The following is a 17,183-nucleotide window of genomic DNA, read 5'->3' on the forward strand; positions in this document are numbered from 1 at the left end:
AAGAGGAGAGGAGAGAGGAAGAGGGAGGAGGAGGAAGAGAAGAGGAGAGAGGAGGAGGAGGAGGAGAGGAGAGGAGGTGGAGGAAGAGGAGAGGAGAGAGGAGGAGGAGAGAGGAGGAGCTAACAAGGTCCGGGAAAGCTGCACATTGATGGAGAAGCCAGCTGCTGTAGCCAGGCCCACTGTACAAACATGAGAAGCCAGTTGAGAATTGGTGAAGGTTGTGCACATCATCATCATCCCAGGACAAGGTGCAGGACAACGGCTGACTGGAAGTGTGGGAGGAGTGAGGAGTCCGCACTCTTAAAATCTGAAGACAAGAGTCAAAGCGTAATCCCGCCATCAGAGAAAACAGGATTTCTGGTAGGCCTACTGCTCGACACAGCGCGACTCGGCCGATGCTTTTTGCTCTTCGGTTGAGCTGTGTCGTGCCCAATTGAAAAGCAAAAAATGGCGGCCGAGTCGCGCTGTGTCGAGCTGTAGGCCCACCAAAACCGGCAGTGGAAAAGAAGCAAAAGTGTGCCGACTCCTCATTCAGTCACCTGCAGCAGTGTACGTATATATGTTGTGTATATTGACTACTAGACACCCATCATGAATACAAACTTAAGATCCATGACAGCAGTAGAGACGAAACTTTACTGTCATCGTTGGATACCAAGCGGTCACAATGAACAACTGTCACCATCATCTCTATCTTTGTCAGTTACTTTAATGGTCAAATTAATAATGCTTGATGTATTGCTCTTTTTTGTGCCCCTTGCAGGCAAACCTCAGTTTTGACAAAAATATTTACAAATATTAATTTCTAGGCAGCCTGTTTGAAATAAAGACACAAATAGCCAGTATGCGTTATTAAAGCCGTGCAAAGCTATTTAATCATTTTTATTTATATTACTATACCACCACCACTACCGGTACTCAAAGTGCTACTATATGATTTTCACACTGCTATGATTTTTTTTTCATTATTTAAGCAATTTTTTTATTTTGTCATCAATCAGTTTTGTGAAATATGACCGAGGAGCAAGTCCAAATAGAAGACATGCATAACAGTCAGAACAACGCCATATGATACCAAATACAGTAGGCTAGGCTACTGTATATATTATATTATATTATATTATATTATATTATATTATATTATATTATATTATATTATATTATATTATATTATATTATATTATATTATATTATGTAAGTATAGGCTACAGTATAGAATATTTGATATTTATGGAATGGGATGCAAGGAGCCTGTTGTCAAGTGATGGAGTATGGTGGTATAGTAGTTTCTTCGCTATATTTCATCCAAATCTCAGTGGTCTGACTATGGTAATTATACTTTTTGAAAGAAATGGTGTGTTTCATGCAAATAAGACTGAGATGTTAATTACATGAGTATGCAGTATTGTGTTGTACTTGTTGTGTTTTTTAAAGAATACAGTATATTGTCATTGTGTGAGTTTTTTTTAAGTTTGTGAAAATGTGTCCTATGACCTACCTACTGTAAAGTAAATGCACATCATATTGTGTCATATCATATCATATAATATCATATCATATCACATCATATCATATCATATCATATCATATCATATCATATCATATCATATCATATCATATCACATCATATCATATCACATCATATCATATCATATATCATATCATATCATATCATATCATATCATATCATATCATATCATATCATATCATATCATATCATATCATATCATATCATATATCATATCATATCATATCCTCACCCCTTTAATTATTAAAGCGAATCCCTTGTTTTTCTTTGCTTACGTATCAATGTTATTAAAGGAAAAAGTGAACCACGAGTGTTGTCTGTTAAACGGCATGCTTCTACACACAATAGAAGGTGATATATTACCCATGTACTAGCAAAGATTCTTTAATTCTAACAAGTTTCATAATGGAACGTCTCTGGTACTACTGTGAGAGGGTCATGTGGTCAAAACAAGAAGGCCTGAAGTGATGTGCGTTCACCACTAGAGGGAGTTTGGAATAAATCGAGCAGCACACCACCATCATAGAGATGCACATCCTGGATCCAGACAGAAGAAGGTCTGCACAAATGTGTGACAGTGTTTACATTCCACAGGCCAGAAATAAGCCATACAGGTATGCAGGTCAAATTTAGTTAAATCCGCCAATATTACAGACATACAGTATATGTAGAAGAAATGCAGGAATTTGAACAGCCTTTTCCAAGGCTAGACATAGTATAGAGCTGACATTACAGACAGAGAAAGGAGATATGACTAGTTAGACCAAACTAATATCACTTCCATATCACTTTGTGTCTCAAGACTGTAGAACAGTTTTTGTGACACATTTGTTATCATGTTTCCATGTTGATTGAAACCGCAAGACACAAATTTACGTCAAGATTCACATCCATCCATTTTACTGCAGCGTAATCAGTATTATAAATCACCCAAATGGCCGCGATAGATACGTCTTATCAGCTCTTCAACAGGCCCCAGAGTCTAATCAGGTCACGATTCACATATTGGATTCCAGCAAACTCAGACACCTTTTGAAGCCCTCGTGCCAAGCTTCCTCATCAACTAACTAACAACACTCCAACAGGGGCGGTTCCAGACATTTATTCTTGGGGTGGCAAAGGGGTGGCGAAGTGTATTTCAGGGGGGCATGCTCCTACACTAAGGGAAAATTATAAACACCATATAATCGACACACACACTTATGTGATACAGTGAATCCCTTAAAGTGAAACCCTGCAACCTAAAGTTCTATGTCTGAAATGATGTCAAGCATTAAGGCTATTGGTCACAATCAGGGCTCTTAATTGGGGTGGCAAATCATAATTCTGGGGGGGCAAATGCCACCCCCTGCCACCCCTTAGAACCGCCACTGCACTCCAACCCAGGGCCGCCTCTAGGCATAAGCAGAGTACGCAGAGCGCCTAGGGCCTCAACCACTTTGCCCCCCCAAAAATTGGGGCCTCCTAAATTGAGATTGATTAAAAAAAAAGTCATGAAAAAAAATAGTAATTACAAAACAGCCTATATTTCTTAGTTGTCAAAAGGACCATCATTTTTCGGGCATACTGGAATTGTGAGTACTGGAATTACTATTAGGCCTATTAGTAGTAGTAGTATTATTGTTTAATTATGAGGGGGGCCTCCTGACCGGTTATGCTCAAAAGCCTTTGGCAGTGGCCCTGGTCAAACTAAACTAATTAGTAGATCCAACTATACAGTGATCCCATCAAAACAGAATGGTGAGAAATTAAATCAGAGAGACAAAGGTTTATGAAAGGGCATTTTAATTTATTTTTTAAAACAACAGAGAAGATGTGACGGCACTCCTAGTCACTATTTTGGATGTTATTGCCCAGACTGGCGATCTTAATCATGTCTCTTCTGTTTCAAATCTTTTTTTCTTACATTCAGCACCCAGTTACGGTTCACGTTTGTATAGCAGAGTGCATTATATGAAGTCTATTGATTCATTATATTTTTAATGCAACCTTAGAGCCCATACCGACTCATGTGACACAAGACAGAAAGCTGAAGAGAGAAGAAAATATCAAAGTAAACAACAAAAAAAAGGAAAAAAATATAGCAACCCCAGAGCTTCACTTGTTTTGTTACTGTTAAGACAATTCATATGAAGGGGTGACACATGATGAGTTGTTAAGTTACGTCAACGAGACCTTTCCCCTTTGATGACAAGCAAGCACTTCTTCCAATCAATTGCTTACAAAAACCTTACAGAACACTTCAGAAAACTCTTGCTGATGACAAAACACTTTGCTGATGGCAAGCTCTTCATCAAATGCCAACAGGAGGGGCAAAAGAGTTATTTGTCCTTGATCCAGGGGTGGGGGTGCAAAATTGAAACCCCATTTGACCTGCACTGTATGTGTTGAGTGGGGGCCCTTTCAGATGATTTTGTCCTGGGCCTGATCAAAGCTGTCAGCAACCGTTTTCACCCTGATCAAACGCTTCAATCAGAAGAGGTGACTGGACTTCTCTCCCCTCTCCCCCCTCTCCCCTCTCCTTGTCCTCTGGTATCTCCAGGGTCTATCTATATATCCTTCACAGGATGTTCTCTCACCTCTGGCCTGTTGTGTTGGCCAAAGGCCACCAGGCTGATTAACCTGCAGTGTACATTACACTACCATCAGCATATTGACCAGCATGCATAGAAATACTGAGGTTATACAAACCAATAATACAAAATGTTTGGTAGGGTATTATACAATCAGGGGCGTAGCAGCAAATGTTGGGCCCTATGTACAATCAGCTCCAATGGGGCCCCCCTCGGCCATATAACAGAATACATCCACATAAATAACACACTGGCTCCCTGCATATCGGTACATGAGGCCCTGGTGACATTACCCCCTTTACTACACCCCTGGGCCTTCTATATACACGGGGCCCTGGTGACATTACCCCCTTTACTACACCCCTGGCCCCCCTATATACATGGGGCCCTGGTGACATTACCCCCTGTACTGCACCCCTGGGCCCCCTATATATGGGGCCCTGGTAAGTCAGCCACACTTTGCCCCCCTCTATGACACCCCTGAATACAATACAATAAAACAAAAGGCTACATATATTTAGCTTTCTGTTTACGCAGTAGAGCAGAATTAGGCTATATGTGAGAATAAATGAATTAGTTGGAAGTGAATTAGTGTACAAATTAAAAGGGTTTGTGACCTTTTATGATTTTGTGACCCTTAATGAACCCTTATTTCCCTCCAGGATTAATAGATGGTTTTGTGATCGCGCTTGAGATTATTAAGATTTTATGCAAGGCCATATTTTCAATGTGAATAGTGACAATAAAAGACATTCCATTCTTTTTTAGGGTCATCATTCATTCAGTAACATTTCACCTGAAAGCCAAATACCCCTGATAGCCTGTCTAGAGCAGTGGTTCTTAACCTTTTTTCTTGAAGCACCCCCTGACCTGTGCCCAAGACAAGCCGCGCACCCCCAACCCAAGCGTCTACGGGTGTATATGCACTAAAAAAATATTTGAGTGATTAATCTTCAGACATTAATCTTCAGACATTAATCAATACTTTAATGACTTTATATGGGGACCAAAACATGTTTTAATTTGGTCTTGATCTGGCCTAATTATAATGTTTGGAAGCAGAATTTTGATCACAACCTCAACGCAAACAAAATTCCGCGCACCCCCTAAAATCTCTGGCGCACCCCCAGGGGGTGCCCGCACCCCAGGTTAAGAACCACTGGTCTAGAGTATCCTCTGCTAAATAAATGTGTTCTTTGTTTGTCCTGCATTCAGAATCAACTTTTGGTTCCATGGCTTTTGACAATGACATTTTACATTGATAGCTAGCAACCTTCAGCTAACGAAATGTAATAACAATAAACAACTGGCAATTGTATACACTAAATTAAATCAAGTAACATGTCATTAATTGCATTTATGTTAAATAATGTTTATTTCTAATATAAAAGAAAAAAATAGACCAACTTTTTCCCCAGTAGAAAACCATGGCCAGCATGCGATGCCCTTGTCAGAAAAAAATCGACCCGCATCCAAACCTAATTGCCAACCCTGACACAACACGAGCCTATATGGCTGACACAACACGAGCCTATATGGCCGACACAACACGAGTCTATATGGCCGACACAACACGAGTCTATATGGCCGACACAACACGAGCCTATATGGCCGACACAACACGAGCCTATATGGCCGACACAACACGAGTCTATATGGCCGACACAACACGAGTCTATATGGCCGACACAACACGAGCCTATATGGCCGACACAACACGAGTCTATATGGCCGACACAACACGAGTCTATATGGCCGACACAACACGAGTCTATATGGCCGACACAACACGAGCGTATATGGCCGACACAACACGAGCGTATATGGCCGACACAACACGAGTGTATATGGCCGACACAACACGAGTCTATATGGCCGACACAACACGAGTCTATATGGCCGACACAACACGAGTCTATATGGCCGACACAACACGAGTCTATATGGCCGACACAACACGAGTCTATATGGCCGACACAACACGAGTCTATATGGCCGACACAACACGAGTCTATATGGCCGACACAACACGAGTCTATATGGCCGACACAACACGAGTCTATATGGCCGACACAACACGAGTCTATATGGCCGACACAACACGAGTCTATATGGCCGACACAACACGAGTCTATATGGCCGACACAACACGAGTCTATATGGCCGACACAACACGAGTCTATATGGCCGACACAACACGAGCGTATATGGCCGACACAACACGAGTCTATATGGCCGACACAACACGAGTCTATATGGCCGACACAACACGAGTCTATATGGCCGACACAACACGAGTCTATATGGCCGACACAACACGAGTCTATATGGCCGACACAACACGAGTCTATATGGCCGACACAACACGAGTCTATATGGCCGACACAACACGAGCGTATATGGCCGACACAACACGAGTCTATATGGCCGACACAACACGAGTCTATATGGCCGACACAACACGAGTCTATATGGCCGACACAACACGAGCCTATATGGCCGACACAACACGAGTGTATATGGCCGACACAACACGAGCCTATATGGCCGACACAACACGAGTCTATATGGCCGACACAACACGAGCCTATATGGCCGACACAACACGAGCCTATATGGCCGACACAACACGAGTGTATATGGCCGACACAACACGAGCCTATATGGCCGACACAACACGAGTCTATATGGCCGACACAACACGAGCCTATATGGCCGACACAACACGAGCCTATATGGTCGACACAACACGAGTCTATATGGCCGACACAACACGAGCCTATATGGTCGACACAACACGAGCCTATATGGCCGACACAACACGAGCCTATATGGCCGACACAACACGAGCCTATATGGCCGACACAACACGAGCCTATATGGCCGACACAACACGAGCCTATATGGCCGACACAACACGAGTGTATATGGCCGACACAACACGAGCCTATATGGCCGACACAACACGAGTCTATATGGCCGACACAACACGAGCCTATATGGCCGACACAACACGAGCCTATATGGCCGACACAACACGAGTCTATATGGCCGACACAACACGAGTGTATATGGCCGACACAACACGAGCCTATATGGCCGACACAACACGAGTGTATATGGCCGACACAACACGAGTCTATATGGCCGACACAACACGAGTCTATATGGCCGACACAACACGAGTCTATATGGCCGACACAACACGAGCCTATATGGCCGACACAACACGAGTCTATATGGCCGACACAACACGAGCCTATATGGCCGACACAACACGAGTCTATATGGCCGACACAACACGAGTCTATATGGCCGACACAACACGAGTCTATATGGCCGACACAACACGAGTCTATATGGCCGACACAACACGAGTCTATATGGCCGACACAACACGAGTCTATATGGCCGACACAACACGAGTCTATATGGCCGACACAACACGAGCCTATATGGCCGACACAACACGAGTCTATATGGCCGACACAACACGAGTGTATATGGCCGACACAACACGAGCCTATATGGCCGACACAACACGAGTGTATATGGCCGACACAACACGAGCCTATATGGCCGACACAACACGAGCCTATATGGCCGACACAACACGAGTCTATATGGCCGACACAACACGAGCCTATATGGCCGACACAACACGAGCCTATATGGCCGACACAACACGAGTCTATATGGCCGACACAACACGAGTCTATATGGCCGACACAACACGAGTCTATATGGCCGACACAACACGAGTGTATATGGCCGACACAACACGAGCCTATATGGCCGACACAACACGAGTGTATATGGCCGACACAACACGAGCCTATATGGCCGACACAACACGAGCGTATATGGCCGACACAACACGAGTCTATATGGCCGACACAACACGAGTCTATATGGCCGACACAACACGAGTCTATATGGCCGACACAACACGAGTCTATATGGCCGACACAACACGAGTCTATATGGCCGACACAACACGAGTCTATATGGCCGACACAACACGAGTCTATATGGCCGACACAACACGAGTCTATATGGCCGACACAACACGAGTCTATATGGCCGACACAACACGAGTGTATATGGCCGACACAACACGAGCCTATATGGCCGACACAACACGAGTGTATATGGCCGACACAACACGAGCCTATATGGCCGACACAACACGAGCCTATATGGCCGACACAACACGAGCCTATATGGCCGACACAACACGAGTGTATATGGCCGACACAACACGAGCCTATATGGCCGACACAACACGAGTGTATATGGCCGACACAACACGAGCCTATATGGCCGACACAACACGAGCCTATATGGCCGACACAACACGAGCCTATATGGCCGACACAACACGAGCCTATATGGCCGACACAACACGAGTCTATATGGCCGACACAACACGAGTGTATATGGCCGACACAACACGAGTCTATATGGCCGACACAACACGAGTGTATATGGCCGACACAACACGAGCCTATATGGCCGACACAACACGAGTGTATATGGCCGACACAACACGAGTCTATATGGCCGACACAACACGAGTGTATATGGCCGACACAACACGAGTCTATATGGCCGACACAACACGAGTGTATATGGCCGACACAACACGAGCCTATATGGCCGACACAACACGAGTCTATATGGCCGACACAACACGAGTGTATATGGCCGACACAACACGAGTCTATATGGCCGACACAACACGAGTCTATATGGCCGACACAACACGAGTCTATATGGCCGACACAACACGAGCCTATATGGCCGACACAACACGAGTCTATATGGCCGACACAACACGAGCCTATATGGCCGACACAACACGAGTCTATATGGCCGACACAACACGAGTCTATATGGCCGACACAACACGAGCCTATATGGCCGACACAACACGAGTCTATATGGCCGACACAACACGAGCCTATATGGCCGACACAACACGAGCCTATATGGCCGACACAACACGAGCCTATATGGCCGACACAACACGAGTCTATATGGCCGACACAACACGAGCCTATATGGCCGACACAACACGAGTGTATATGGTCGACACAACACGAGCCTATATGGCCGACACAACACGAGTGTATATGGTCGACACAACACGAGCCTATATGGCCGACACAACACGAGCCTATATGGCCGACACAACACGAGTCTATATGGCCGACACAACACGAGTGTATATGGCCGACACAACACGAGCCTATATGGCCGACACAACACGAGCCTATATGGCCGACACAACACGAGCCTATATGGCCGACACAACACGAGCCTATATGGCCGACACAACACGAGTCTATATGGCCGTTTTCTCACAATGCAATGGATTATTAGATACTCTGTTCACAGTCCACTCCTAAACTAAGGCCCATTTACATTTTACAGAAGATTATAACCTCAAGAAGCATACAAAATAAAAATAAAAATGCTTCCAACCGATGCTGTTGTTCTGTAGATCAGCTCGATTCTTCCTATGAAAATATAAGCTACAGAAACAGATTAATGATTAAGTATCATGCATCGTGTATCGGCGAGGACTCTGGTCATTGTCCAACAGTGTTGCGTAATGGACAGCGTGCACACTTGACCTTCTTAACCCCTAATGCATGGCTAATTACCTGAGGCAACGTGTAGCATATCGCACGTGTAGCAAAGGTGTGAGTATTATATCATATCAAAACATCCTCGGGCCTCACTCAAATGACTAGGGCACCGACTGTTATACTCTGCAGTCATGGGCAAGCGGTTAGGGCACCAGATTTGTAGCCCAAAGGTTGCCGGTTCAACTCCCGACCCAACAGGTTGGTGGAGGGGAGTAATTAGCCAGTGCTCTCCCCCATCCTCCTCCATGACTGAGGTATCCTGAGCATGGTACTGTTCTGTCACACTGCTCCCTTGGGGCGCCATTGGGGGTTGCCTCCTTGCACGGGTGAGGCATGAATGCCATGTCGTTGTGTGCAGTGTGCACTTGTGTGCTGCGGAGTGCTGTGTCACAATGACAATGGGAGTTGCAGTTTCCCAGGTGGGCTGTCACTTCACAGAGCCAGGTGTTTGAGTCCGGTCTGAGGTCGTTTCCCACCGACCTCTACTATACTGTCGTGTCCCCTCTCCTCTCCTGCCTCTTACTGTCCCATCTCCTCTCAAACTGCCAGGGACGCCGCAAGGCATAAGCAGAGTATACAGAGTGCTTAGGGTCTCAACCACTTTGACCCCCAAAAGTGGGGCCTCCTAAATTGAAATTGACTAAGAAACATAATGAAAAAATAATTGGTTGTTAAAAGCCCCATCATTTTTTCTTTAAAAGATCATACTCCATTACAAAGATTATTAATTAATATTATTTCATTATGAGGGGGGGCTCCTGACCACTTATGCCTAGGGCCTCCAAAACCTCCTGCCAACTGCCCTGTCCAATGATGGCAAGAAAAAAAATACCACAGCTATAGTTCATCTATATCTCTCATCACATGTGTTGATGGCTTTAGAATAGACAAGAAGATAGAAAGCTTGTCATTTGGGGCTTTTCAGTCTATTGAGCTATTTCTATTTTCTTGTGTGACCTGTGCATATGAAGAAACTGACAATAAAAGCTGACTTGACTTGACGTGCTCAAAGATAGCGGCAGGAGAGGAAAGGCAGGAAAGGGGGTTTTGAATAGGCCTCAAGATGTCAGATATTCAGCTCCCTATATGCCAGGCAGGGGCGCTGCCAGAAATGCTGGGCCCCATCAAAGATTCGAATTTTGGGCCCCCTTAAGGCCCCCTCAGTGCTTGGGGCCCCTTAAGGGCCCCTCTCAGTGCTTGGGCTCCCTTAATGGCCCCTATCAGTGCTTGGGCCCTTAGAAGCTGTACCACTTTCCCCCCCCCTAGCAGCCCCCATGATGCCAGGACAGCCATATCCAGATCATGACTTTTTGCTGATTTTTCCCCTTTTTCCCCTTTTTTTCAGTAGATAAAGTGTTGATTGTGTTGATAATGGCTGATGAGCTTGCCTTAGCTTGTCTTGTGCAACGTGTCGTGAGTGCCCTCCGACCTTCCACCAGTACAGCTCATGGGGACACACACGTCTTTTGAAACCTCACTGGGAAAAATCAAGACACCGTCAGATTCCTCGAGATTCCTTTGTCTCGTCTCCCATTGTAGGTAAAAGGTCAGGGTGGCGTTTTGACCTTTATACCACATACTGTGTACAGTACTGACATACTGGCTTCTCTTTTTCTTCAGAGTGTGTCATTTTTATAAGGTCTTCTCTGCAGTTTTATTGCATACAATTAGATTCTGTAGTCAGTCTGATAAGTGCTGGTACTCTACAGACATGTCTACTGTATGTGTCTGGTACTCTACAGACATGTCTACTGTATGTGTCTGGTGCTCTACAGACATGTCTACTGTATGTGTCTGGTACTCTACAGACATGTCTATACTGTATGTGTCTGTGTGAGGGAGTCAGCTATGCCATCATCCTCATATTGCTCATTTTAGCACTGGAATGAAAATAAAATAGATTAATAACTACGGAAATAAAAAAAATGTTCAATTAAAGCAAATTTTCAATTTGTGAACATTGTTGTTTTAGTAATTTACATCCTGAGCAAAGAGTGCAAGTCAATCAACTCAATGACATACATGAAAACAAATTGTGAACATTTAAAAAAAAAAAAATGTTTTTTGTCTTTCTGATTTATTGAAGATTGGACAGTAGGAGAAGCAGACAAGAAGTGAATGGGAAGAGACATGGGGAGGGGTCAGCAAAGGACCCGAGCTGGACTGGAACCCGGTCGCTGGCGTAGCAGCCCAGTGCCCTACCGTTAGAGCAGTGTTTCTCAAAGTGGGGCGTAAGCCCCCCTGGGGGGGCGCGGAGGCATCTCAGGGGGGGCGTGTGACATCTGATTTTGGGTGTTTTTCTACCAAGGAAATGATTTCCTGTCTCGCCAATAAGTCAATAAGTTTAAAGCCCTCACCAACATTATATTATTAATTGTCATTAATTTGAATAGCATAGGAAAGGAACACACATCTGCATTAGACAGCAGTCCCTCTTTGTTTAATTCCTTTGATTCTGCGCAGTACTGCTTTTGCTGGGGAGGAGAGGGGGGCTTGGAAGCATTCAGACCCTCTGAAGGGGGGAATGATGGGAAAACTTTGAGAACCACTGCGTTAGAGCCATGGCAGGGCAGACAACCTGTGATTTATATGACCTCGCTCCATCTCAAAATGATGTGATGTTCTGTCAGATTCAGTATCAGTATCATTTCTGCGTTGTGCTGCCAGTCTGTAGATAAAGCCTGCAGGGTGGAGAGGGCCAAGTTGCTCCTGACATAACTAGAGTGGTTATGACTCAACTCTGAGCTCATTTGGTAGGCCAACGGCCTCTAGAATATTCTATTCCTCATATTGTGTCATTGGGCTTTATGGTGTAACGCTACCTTTTATCAGTGAAATATATGAATACAGTATTACATATGAATATTATTTATGAATTCATTAGCAATACTGAATCTGCTTTTTATTTTTGGATGGATTTTATGGTTATGACTCAGCACTGATCTCATTTGTTAGGCCAACGACCTCTAATCTTCGATTCCTCGTATTGTGTCATTGTGCTTTTGTGGCTTACCTGTGAAATATATTCATTAGCAATACTGACTCTGCCTTTCATTTTTTGACTCAACGATGAGCTCATTTGTAAAGCCAGTGGCCGCTAGAATATTCTATTCCTTGTATTGTATTGTGTCATTGTGCTTTTGTGGTATAACGCTACCTTTTATCAGTGAAATACGGTATATTCATTAGTAATACTGAATCGGCCTTTCATTATTGGATGGATTTCATTTGATAGGGTTTAAAAAGCTGATCATTTCACCATTTCCCAGTCATTTAAAAGCAGCAGGCCTATATAGTATAAAACAGTAGGTCTATCTCGTATAAAGTAGCAGGCCTATATAGTATAAAACAGTAGGCCTGCTGTATACAGCAGTAGGCCTATAGTATGAAACAGTAGGCTTATATAGTATAAAGTAGTTGGCCTATCTTGTATAAAGTAATAGGCCTATGCTCATGTTACCAAACTGTTCAATGTAACAAAAACAAAATCAATACATTTGATAACTTCAGAAGAATACCAGGGAATGATGTATATTGGGAAAAAGAATGGCAAAAAAAGCAAGAGTTGCCTGAAGACCACCAAGTTTTGAAGAATGGACTTTGTCGTCTACCTTCAAGAGCACCAGCATATTGGAGTATACTATCCAACAAAGAAGAGCGCTCAGCATCTCTCCCTCACAGCACATACAATCAGGGCTCAAATGTTTTTCATCACCAGCCAAAATGGCGAATAGACGTTAGTCCTACTAGACAACACACACTCACTAATGGGTCAAAATCGCTATTACGTTGGTCTTTTCAACCAGCCAAACTGAAATGTCACCAGCATTTGGCTGGTTGGTTGGCCGGTTGGCTTAAAGGATAACTTCTGCCAATTTCAATATGCTGTTATACCCTTGACTTATGAGGCTGCATCTTTCGACTTTCCGAGATCTGAGCTATTCTAATGCGGGCAGACTTTGTTTACATTAAAAACCATCTTAACACAGGCCTACTCCAAATATTATACCAAAAGGTATCGTTGTTTGCTAGTTGTCTACTGATGTTGCATAACCTATTGGATGTTATTGGGAATAAATCAAGATTTAAAAAAAAATTGTAATCAAAGCGCTGCCCCCATTACAATGACCAGGGTCTCGGAAAAGGCTGAAGAAAGCAAAAACATATTCTCAGGTACTGACAAGTACAGAGTAGTGTGAGCATTACAACTGCTTGTCGAAATTGGCAGAAGTTTCCTTTAATTTAGAGCCCTGCATAGAAATTAATGAGGGGCATTTTCTTGGTGTGTGTGTGTGTGGGGGGTGGGGGGTGGGGGGGTACTGTATCTCGATGTAATCAGTGTGTCATCAGTGGCCCATCTGAGCTGTGCTGACGGTTGGGATCCTGATACAGCAGGCATGCAGACACACACACACACACACACACACACACACACACACACACACACACACACACACACACACACACACACACACACACACACACACACACACACACACACACACACACACACACACACACACACACACACACACACACACACTCCCTGCTCCTCCAGTCCAGTAGGTATACAGCTGGGATGAGGTGTTTATGACTGTAGTCGTTCCCTTTGGCCTGCCACAGATACTCACACGCCGGACTTTGGAGCTGCTGCTGAACTGCACTGCAGAGGCTATCGCTGATTGACACTCTATCTTACCCCCCCCCCAACACACACACACAAGCACACACGCGCACACACACGTACACACACACACACACACACACACACACACACACACACACACACACACACACACACACACACACACACACACACACACAAGCACACACACACACACACACACACACACACACACACACAATCTCCTTGTCCACCTCTCCTGCTATCCTCCCCTCCCTCCACCCCCACCCACCCCCTCATCCCTCCATCTCTCCTCCCCGTACCTTGCTCCTACTATCCCATCATCACCCCCCAGCCCCCCCGCCCCTCCCCCCGGCCAGGTGAGCGGTATATAATCCCGTTCTCCTCAGTCAGGTCTTCAGTCTTCATTCCATTCGTTTGGGGACTCAACTCTACTGAGGCCGTTGGAGTTGCTAGAGGATCCACCATGACGATGGATCACACCAAGCTCTGCCTTCTGCTGCTGCTGAGCACCTACGTTCTAGCACGTAAGTATTGTCTTATTATTATTATTTTATTTTTTTATTTCTCCCTTATTTTACTGGGGTAGTCACATTGAAGCAATTGCCTCTTTTCCAAGTGATCCCTAGCCAAGAAAGTGGTATTGTATAGCTGCCTATTGCTTATGTTACACTCTAGCCCGTAAGTACAACTGAGCGGGGCTTGACGTAATTTTTTTTGCTCACTGGCCACTGTGGCCGGTGGTTTTCCTGAGTCACTAGCCATTTAGACTTTCTACTAGCCACAGTTTTGCTGTCAGTTTTTTTCCCTTTAGAATATTCTTGTATTTAAATACAACAAATGGATGCAACTACTGTGATTTGTTAAACCAAAGAATAAGTTACCTGTCAAAGTGGCAAGTGAAACTGAAACTGTTTCTAGCCAAGTTTTATCAGCATTTGGCGGATGCCCGTGAGTATAGTACTGCTGCCTATGGCTACCTATGTGTTACGCTCTGGCCTGTATTGCTGCCTATGTCCACCTATGGCTGCCTATGTGTTATGCTCTGGTCCGTATTGCTGCCTATGTCCACCTATGGCTACCTATGTGTTACGCTCTGGCCTGTATTGCTACCTATGGGCAACTTTTTTTTCCCGTTTCAATGTTTTCCAGTGTGGCCTTATTTCTAGAGCTTGATCTTAGAAGGGCAACTTGTATTACATGTATTGTATTAAGTTATTGTTAATGAACCGAATGCAATACATATTGTATAGGCCTACACATAGCCTACTGCCCGCTCATTGGCAATGGAATGACACATCATGTGAATGGGAGGCTGAAATGGTGTCTAATGGGAGGCTGAGATGATGTCTAATGGGAGGCTGAAATGATCTCTAATGTTGTCTTTTATAAATCTCCTTTCATGTCAACAGAAGAAGAAGCAGGAAGTGCCGAAGAAACATCCCCAACATGCCTCTGTAAGTAACTCGATTTGTTTTGATTTATTTATTTATAATTTACTGTAATTTGTTTTTTACAATTAATTTAATCAGTACATTTAAACAAAAAGAAACAGAAGCTAAATGTTTGCTCGATCTTAATCAAACCAGTAGTTTCAAAAAAAAGTACAGAGAAAAAAATACAGATAAGTCAGATAAGCACAGCAGCGCTCAACATCTTCACGACTTAGAATGAAGTCCAGTTGGAGTGCTTCCTGGAACTGTCTAGTTTTTTAAGATGGTGCTCTTTGGTGACAGGCTTGGTTGATTTCAAAAAAGTTTGAGAAATACCAAGGCACTCATCTTCTTTGTAGTTAAAATGCCTTTATTTTGTTGGGCATCGCATGATTAAAATACTTCAAAATACTTTGAATGCCTTTATTTTGTTGGGCATAGCATGATTAAAATACTTCGACGTCGAAGTATTTTAATCATGCTATGCCCAACAAAATAAAGGCATTTTAATTACAAAGAAGATGAGTGCCTTGGTATTTCTCAAACTTTTTTGAAATCTTCACGACTTACTTGTCGTTGCGCAACTTCACCTATTGAACTCCTCCATGTTCCAACAGCACAGGTGACTTTGACCCCTGGAGCCAGTTGATGAGGGCGATGATGAGATCACAGCGGGCGTTAGGGCCACACTGTTCTCTTACTCAACACATCTCAATCAGTCTTATCATGAGACACAGTCCACCGCTGCTATCTATCTAGTATCAACCATATCACTGTGTTTATTTATTTATGTTTAGATTGCATCATTTTTCCACAGCGTGCGTCTACCTAGTGTCACCTGTGGCTCCCTTTACCCCTGATGCTGTGGAAACAAAGTTCAATGTCCCCACACTTGCTCCCATTTTGGTTTTTGCTTTTTGGGAAAAAAATAAAAGAAAAAAGCATTGAAAAAATTGACCTGCACCTCTGGGTGTGCGCACCTCTACCTTACATTACCCAAGATGCTGCTGCTCATCATTTCAACACACGTTCAGGAAATATGTTGACAATTTATGTTGCGTTAATTATCATGTTATTTATGTGAGAAATATATTTAGAAATACCTTTTCTTTCCTTTTCTTTCTTTAGTGGCTAAGCGCTACAAGAGTTTCCGTAACTATGTCTACATGTACGAGGCCGAGACGCACAACACCGTCACTGGAGCCAGCAATGGAGCCAAGGCCAGCTGCCGGGTGAGAAACACACACACACACACACACACTACTCTACTAACAGTTCAGTAAGGACAGTAAAACAGCACCCAACTCATCCACACACCCATTTCCACTGCACCATAAAGCCATTAACTAA

Source organism: Engraulis encrasicolus, chromosome 18 (genome assembly GCF_034702125.1).
Source record: "Engraulis encrasicolus isolate BLACKSEA-1 chromosome 18, IST_EnEncr_1.0, whole genome shotgun sequence".
NCBI lineage: Eukaryota > Metazoa > Chordata > Actinopteri > Clupeiformes > Engraulidae > Engraulis > Engraulis encrasicolus.